The 7,212-nt window shown below is 38.0% G+C and overlaps 1 long non-coding RNA gene across 1 annotated transcript in view; it reads right to left on the reverse strand.

Annotated features, from left to right (window-relative positions):
• LOC128247022 (uncharacterized) overlaps nt 1-6,082 on the reverse strand; it is a 15,976-nt gene extending 9,894 nt beyond the window's left edge. The window contains exon 1 of the long non-coding RNA XR_008263427.1: nt 5,223-6,082. This is a non-coding gene — a long non-coding RNA (uncharacterized LOC128247022). The remainder of the gene's footprint in view (nt 1-5,222) is intronic.
• Nucleotides 6,083-7,212: the final 1,130 nt, after the last annotated feature.

Consider the following 7,212-nt stretch of genomic DNA (forward strand, 5'->3'; position numbering starts at 1 on the left):
TATATATCAAAACAGTTTGATTCAAATTCGTTGATACTTTTGAGTTTCAAGCGTGATTCTAGTCGTCAGCCATTTTTAATTTGTATGATAGATCGTTGACCAAAGACCATTAAATTTTTTTCTCCGTGTTTTTCTGCTTGTTTTCTCCGTATTCTTTCTGTTGAAGAGCGTAGCTCGAAACGTTAAAGACTTTCTGTGTTCCCGAGCGTCAAACTAATACATCCTTTTGTTGTTTACGCCACCTGTCCTCGTCTGTTGTTGTTTTTTTCGTACATTGTCCCATATATATATCTATATATATATCATATAAAATAAAAAATATATCTTAAATAAAACTTGGGCAGTACACAAGTTGCATAGGATTATATTTCTCCCACCTCTTTCAATTATTAACCTATATTTTCCTTCCCTTTATACAATTATCTTTTCATTATGTGTATTTGAGTGTACTTTTGTTAGTGTGTGCGCTCGCGCGCGCGTATATATATTGAATGAGCCTGTGTGTGTCTGCGCGCAAGTTTACGACACACCAGAAAAGAATTACTTCTTCACGACACTAAGCTGGCCTGGTTAGATGCGAGTGGTATCAATGCATGTAAAGAACCGGTTGATCCACTCTTAAACACCTGCAATATAAAACGTGTATTAATATGTAATAGTCAGAATTGAAATATGTGGAAATATATTTCGGTAATGAACAACTATGTTCCAAATATTGACAACTCGAAAGCGAAGTATGCAACACAACTAGGTTTAGCCACTAAATAACATCAATAATTATATTGGTTTCAATCATGTAATTTGGGGGGAGGGAATACGTCGATTAGATCAACCACACTACTCAACAGGTACTTATTTTATCAACCCCACAAAGCATGAAAGGCGAAGATGACTTCGGCGAAATTTGAACTCAGAACATAAGGGACGGACGAAATGTCGCTAAGAATTTTGCCCGGTGTGCTAACGATTCTGGTAGCTCGCCGCCTTAACATTCTTTCTACTAAAGGCACAAGGCTTGAAATTTGAAGGGAGGGAATTAGTGGATAAATTAAGTACCCCTGGTACTTAATTTGTCGACCCCGAAAGGATGAAAGGCAATGTCGACTGAGATGGAATTTGTACTTAGAACATAAAGACGGACAAATTGCCTCTAAGCATTTTGCCTGGTGTGCTCACGATTGTACCAGCTCGCCGCCTTAACATCAATGATTATATTAATACATGTTTCTGTGTGCATTTTCGATAGAGTCACTTTCGGTTTACGCATGCATGAATTGATTCATACATATATGCATTTGGATCGGATTGGATCCAAATGCATATCATTAATTCTATAGAAGAACAATTTTTCCAACTTTAGGGTTATAACTACATTATGGCTGGCAAAACATTGTACGACATTGGAGTCAACATTGATCGATTTGCAAGAAAATAAAAATTATTTCTAAAGGAGAAAGAACGCGCTAATGGTCTTCGTGGGCCCTCCGAGATTGATTGAACTAATGCAGTTGATGTTCAAATTGAACGTCTGTAAGTCAGTGACTATGGTAAAACATTGTACGACATTGGAGTCAACATTGATCGATTTGCAAGAAAATAAAAATTATTTCTTAAGGAGAAAGAACGCGCTAATGGCCTTCGTGGGCCCTCCGAGATTGATTGAACTAATGCAGTTGATGTTCAAATTGAACGTCTGTAAGTCAGTGACTATAAGTCGGTTGTAAGCATGTTCCGAGAAATTGTCCTCGTTGAGAATGAAACAGTTTGGAGCACACCTGAAAAGACCGGATTAGGGCTCTTTAACGACAGGAAGACAGAAAAGTTCAATGACGATAGAGGAGATCGCAGTGATATACTGCTTGAAAGCAAAGGAAGAGACATTATCAGGGCCGGTAATCTTATTGGTTCAAATTAACAGAATCTGTTTAAATATTTACTGTGTCCGTGTACCCGGCATTGATGAGAATAAAAGTTTTTTGTACAGTTTAGGCGAGCCTGTGCATGGCCATGTACTTAATAAGTTCATCATATAGTTTCGAATTTAATTGAGTGTGTGGTACTTTGGTGAAGTGTCTTCTAAAAGAGTTTCGGGCAGACCCAAGTCTTGCAGGTGAAATAGAGTAGATGGAGATGAGTGGGAACACTTCGTATGATCTCTCTCTCTCTCTCTCTCTCTCTCTCTATATATATATATATATATATATATATATATATATATATATATATATGAGAGAGAGAGAAAACGAAAGGGTTGAAGTGTATGCTGAATGTGGAATCTAGTTCTCAAGCACAGCGTTTGAGGCTAGTGGAAGGATCATAGCAAGGATCGTTCTCCTTAAGTTTGAGCAACCAGCGAATTTGTCGCATTTTGATGATTGCGTGGAAGTGGTTGTGAAATATACTGAATTAAGAGGAGGTGTTCGAGAAGGGATTTATTAGATAAACATTGAACGAAAAGTGGACGGCGAGGATTGTGACTTAATTTACAGGAAAACAATTTAGAGAAACTTATTACTAGATTAGTGTGCTAACTCTTTCGTTTTCTTCTAGCTTACTTTCAAACGTTGAGAGATATTTCCACAAGATTTCATTCGTCTAGTAGCTTTAAAATGTATAATTAATCCTACAAGACCATCCATTTTCAATCAAACTGTATTATTCAGATTTTTTCTGAAGTAGGTTTCTTAAGTACCAGTCAGTTCTGCTAGACTGTCTTTAGGTGTTGCATCTGCACGTGTACGTAAGAGTTTGATTTCCACCTCTAGCGCTGACTGTACCACTTTGGCTTCATGTCAGATGCGTTTCAGTTGTTTCATAACTTCAGGATCAAATATTCGAGGAGTGCTTCTGTGTTACGTCCGTCCACACATCTATTGCGTCATCTCTGACTTCAATAAACTGGTTGCAAATATTTCTAGAGCCATTACTTTATAACAAAAAGCCGAAAACTAACATCCACGAACAAAATGTTTTAGGTATGCTAACACTCCGTTCACTTAATTTTTTGTTTTGGCTGTTATTTACGCTCTAAAAGATGTGGCAATGCCAACTGAATTCTGTCAACGAGAAGCAACAGGTTTAAAATCTTCAAATCTGTCAGACAACTTGGTGACTGACATGCCGTATAAGGAATTATGCGAATTTTAGTAATTTTCATCACGTGTGGCTGAAATTTAACAAGTTGTAAACAATTTGAATTCTTTCAAAATATGTCATGGCTTCCATTACGAACTTATCTGCATCATTTTCACGCAGATTAAACGTAAGGTAGCCACAGAAAAAAAGGATTTCTATTTGACACAACTCAAGTATTTTCGTTAGGGGCACGGCTGCTGTGTTGGTATCGTTGCAGCCGCTCAAAGAAATGGCATACTTTTTCAAGGTGTCTATCTTTTATCTTTTACTTGTTTCAGCCATTGGACTGCGATCAATACTAGGGCTTTTAGTCGAACAAATCGAGGATTTAATTTGAGGTCTGGTAATTATTCTGTCAGTCTATTTTGCCCAACGTTTAAGTTACGGGAACGTAAATAAACCAACACCGGCTGTGAAGCGATAAGAGGGTCAAAACGCAAACATAAACACACACACACACATACCCTGGTATATATGACGTGCTTCCGCACAGTTTCCGTCTGCTAAATCCACTCACAAGGCATTGGTCGGTCCAGAGTTATAGAAGAAGATATATACCCAAGGTGCAGCAAAGAAGAACTGAACTTGAAACCACGTGCTCGCAAAGGGAACTTCTCAAAACGAAGCTGTGCCTACGTAAACTGGACAATATCTTTTCTTAATTTGTTGCTGCAAGTTACAGACTTCAGAAATCAAATCTGTACGTCCTTTAAATTAACATCCCTTATGAGAAATGTCATTTTTTTCAGCGTAAGAGGAATATGAGAAATATTTTGTAGACTACCATTCCAGCAAAATCTGTTGCATCACTAAGTTGGCATATTCTGAGAAAAGATATCTCAATTCATGACTCGGAGGGTAGATAGTGAAGGCATTGCTCCCATTTCTTGGAAATTAAGATCCCTTCTTGACAGCAGTTCTAGCAGACATAAGAAGAGTGTTTACACTGCAGTTTCGATGTGATGAATCACTTACCATATGTTGCCTTCCCCAACAAAAGAACAATATCAACCATTCGCATCAAAGCGTAAAACCATTCAACTGTCTCTACTTCGAATCAAAAGTTAGCACTTTTTTCAGATGAAAGACGTCTTTGAAGCTCTCTCAAGAGTAATATAGAATTTCTGGTAGCTATTGTTCCTTTCTCAATTTTTGCCATTTTTCATTTGTTGGCCAACCATCAGATGAAGCTATTGTAAATTTTGAAGGTATCTGATTGCTGTAGGCATGACAATGGAGAGAGAAAGAGGAGGAGGGAGAAAGAGAGTGCGGAAAATGTATCTTTGTTGGGTTCATTTGTGAGCATATTAGCTCCTTTTTTAGAGGATCACAAATAGAGGTTTTAAAAGAATTGCTTCTCATTCTTCAAAATAGAGGATCCTGGAGAGTCTTCAGCAAGAAATGTAACTGAATTTCTTTGCATCAATTTAGCAAGAAACTAAGTCCTCTATCAATATTAATGGCGATGAAAAATTTATTTAATGCAGTAAAAATAGAAAAGACGGAGCCTACTGAAATAACACCAACCAAGAGACATTACTGAGAAAATGTTTTGCATATTTTCTTAGATATAGAATACAGAACCGAGCCTATTGTAGACTAGGTTGGGTTAAATATGATTACATCAGCTTATTCATGAAAGTAACCAAAAAGTAATTTCTTTATGTTAATTGTTGCTGTAATAACCACCTACATTCGAGCGTATCGTGCGGGGTATCTAAAATGTATGAAAAGGCCCTACCTGTTGGTGCTTACTAGAAGTCTGTACTTTAATTAAGTAAGGAAAACTTCTCTAATTGTAATAACAGTGAACAAAATTGTAAATCCAAGGAGTGACTGACTAATTATATATTATGTAAATCCAAGGAGTGACTGATTATATCACCCACTTGTTTCACAAATCCACACTTAAGATTTGTTAACGCCTAATATCACTTTTCTTTCGTTGACAATGTCACATTTTTTTATGCAGCCAAATAGACATATCTTTTTAGAAATTGAAAAAATAAAATAAAATAAAACTCGAAATCATATGCATAAATTGATATTTTTTTTTAAAAGTAAATTTCAATATTATAATGCCTTACCGTGAAATCAGCAAGTACATACTTTCAATGTAGAGAAAAAAGGGAGAACACCTCCCGACAGATTGTTTCGCGATTTACTAGCGGCTCCTCAGAGAAGATGTTCCTATCTTCCTTCCCAAGTCAATAGCATAGACCAGCTGCTTATAAATTAGGCTAGTGCATAAACCAAATGCGCATATTTGTGCTTTTCGCGGTTTGTTACCACCTAAGTTGAAATTGTATCCTTCGTATCTTAGACTCGTATGTATTTTTCTTTTTTCTGGGGATAATAACTACACATTTATTGCAAAGCAAAATATTCAATAAATTCTATTAATTCCTTTTTGTATTTTGTACAGTATTTTGTAATTTTTTCTGTGTTTCTTTCTTTCTTTATTTTTTTTTTTTTTTCATTTGGATATTTGTGTCTATGTGTTCTCGTTGCTCTTTTTAACAGATCGAGCGACTGCGTTGAGGTTTCTTCGTTGATTCATTGATTCTACTTAACTTAGGAATTGTAATAGGCTGTCAAAACTCTGATAAATTAATAACGGAAACGATGACGAAAGATTCAGCTATTTGGTTAAGGAAATCGCTTTGCAGCCACGTGGTTTCGAGGTTAGTCCTGCTGCATGGCATCTTGTGCAAGTGTCTTCTATTATAACCCCGAGTCGGTCGATGACTTGTAAATGAATTTAGCAGACGGAAACTGTGTGGAAGACCGCCATACGTATATACATGAGCGTCGTTATGTTTGTCCCTCATCACCGATTGACAACCGGTGTTGGCTTATTTACGTCCTCGTACGCTAGCAAAAGAGACCGATAGAATAAGCACCAGACTTAAAGCGGCGAGCTGGCAGAAACGTTAGCACGTCGGGCGAAATGCTTAGTAATATTTTGTCTGTCTTTACGTTCAGAGTTCAAATTCCGCCGAGGTGGACTTTGCCTTTCATCCTTTCGGGGTCAATTAAATAAGTACCAGTTACGCACTGGGGTCGATATAATCGACTTAATCTGTTTGTCTGTCTTTGTTTGTCCCCTATGTATGCAGCCCCTTGCGGGCAGTAAAGAAATAAGAATAAGTACCAGACTTAATTTTTTTTAAATACTGGGGGTGATTCAACTAAATTCTTCAAGGTGGTGCCCCCATCATGGTCGCAGTCCAGTGATTGAAACAAGCCATGATAAAAGAAAACAATTGGCTGACTTCACTCGAAGAACACTGTACGAGGTGGTATCAAAAAGTTCCAGGACGAATTATGTTTAAGAAAAAAATAACTTATCTGTTTTAACATCATCTTCCTTGCGCAGCAATACACCGACCCCAGCGTCCCTGCCATTTTTGGAATCCGGCCTGGAAGTCGTTTTCCGTAAGAGTGTTGAGGACCTTCTGCGATTCGCTCTGGATTTCGACAACGGTTTTACCTTTGAGCTGCCTTTTCATCTTGGAGTAGAGATGGGAGTCCGCAGGTGCTAAATCTGGCGAATAGGGCGGGTGTGGAAATGAAATCATGTTATTTTTGGCGAGAAACACGAGCGAGGAGAGTTTGGTGACAGGGTGCATTGTCGTCGTGAAGAATCTAATTCTTCCCTCACCACAGATCCGGTCGTTTTCGACGAATGTCCTCCCTCAAACGTTTCAAAACGTCGCAGTAGAACTCTCGATTGACAGTCTGGCCTGGGGTGGGGTGGGGGTGCAAATTCTCGATATGCACAATATTACATTTCCGAAGGTATGTCTTCCAGATCGCTCATTATCTTCGAGGAACGTTCCTTCGTTTTTGAAGTGCCGTGTCACTCGAAACATTGCGTAAACTTGTCGAAGCATGCTCAATATCTCTGTAGAAGACTTCCCAAGATTAACACAAAATTTTACGTGGGCTCTTTGTTGCTGTTCACGAAAAAAATCGCAGTCTATAGCGTACACGTAATCACAAAAGCGCAAATTTCATCCTTTGCGAAGTAAACACAGTAATGTCACTCGGCACACTGCCTCATGAACGTCACCG

Source organism: Octopus bimaculoides, chromosome 2, assembly GCF_001194135.2.
Source record: "Octopus bimaculoides isolate UCB-OBI-ISO-001 chromosome 2, ASM119413v2, whole genome shotgun sequence".
In the NCBI taxonomy this organism is placed as follows: Eukaryota; Metazoa; Mollusca; class Cephalopoda; order Octopoda; family Octopodidae; genus Octopus; species Octopus bimaculoides.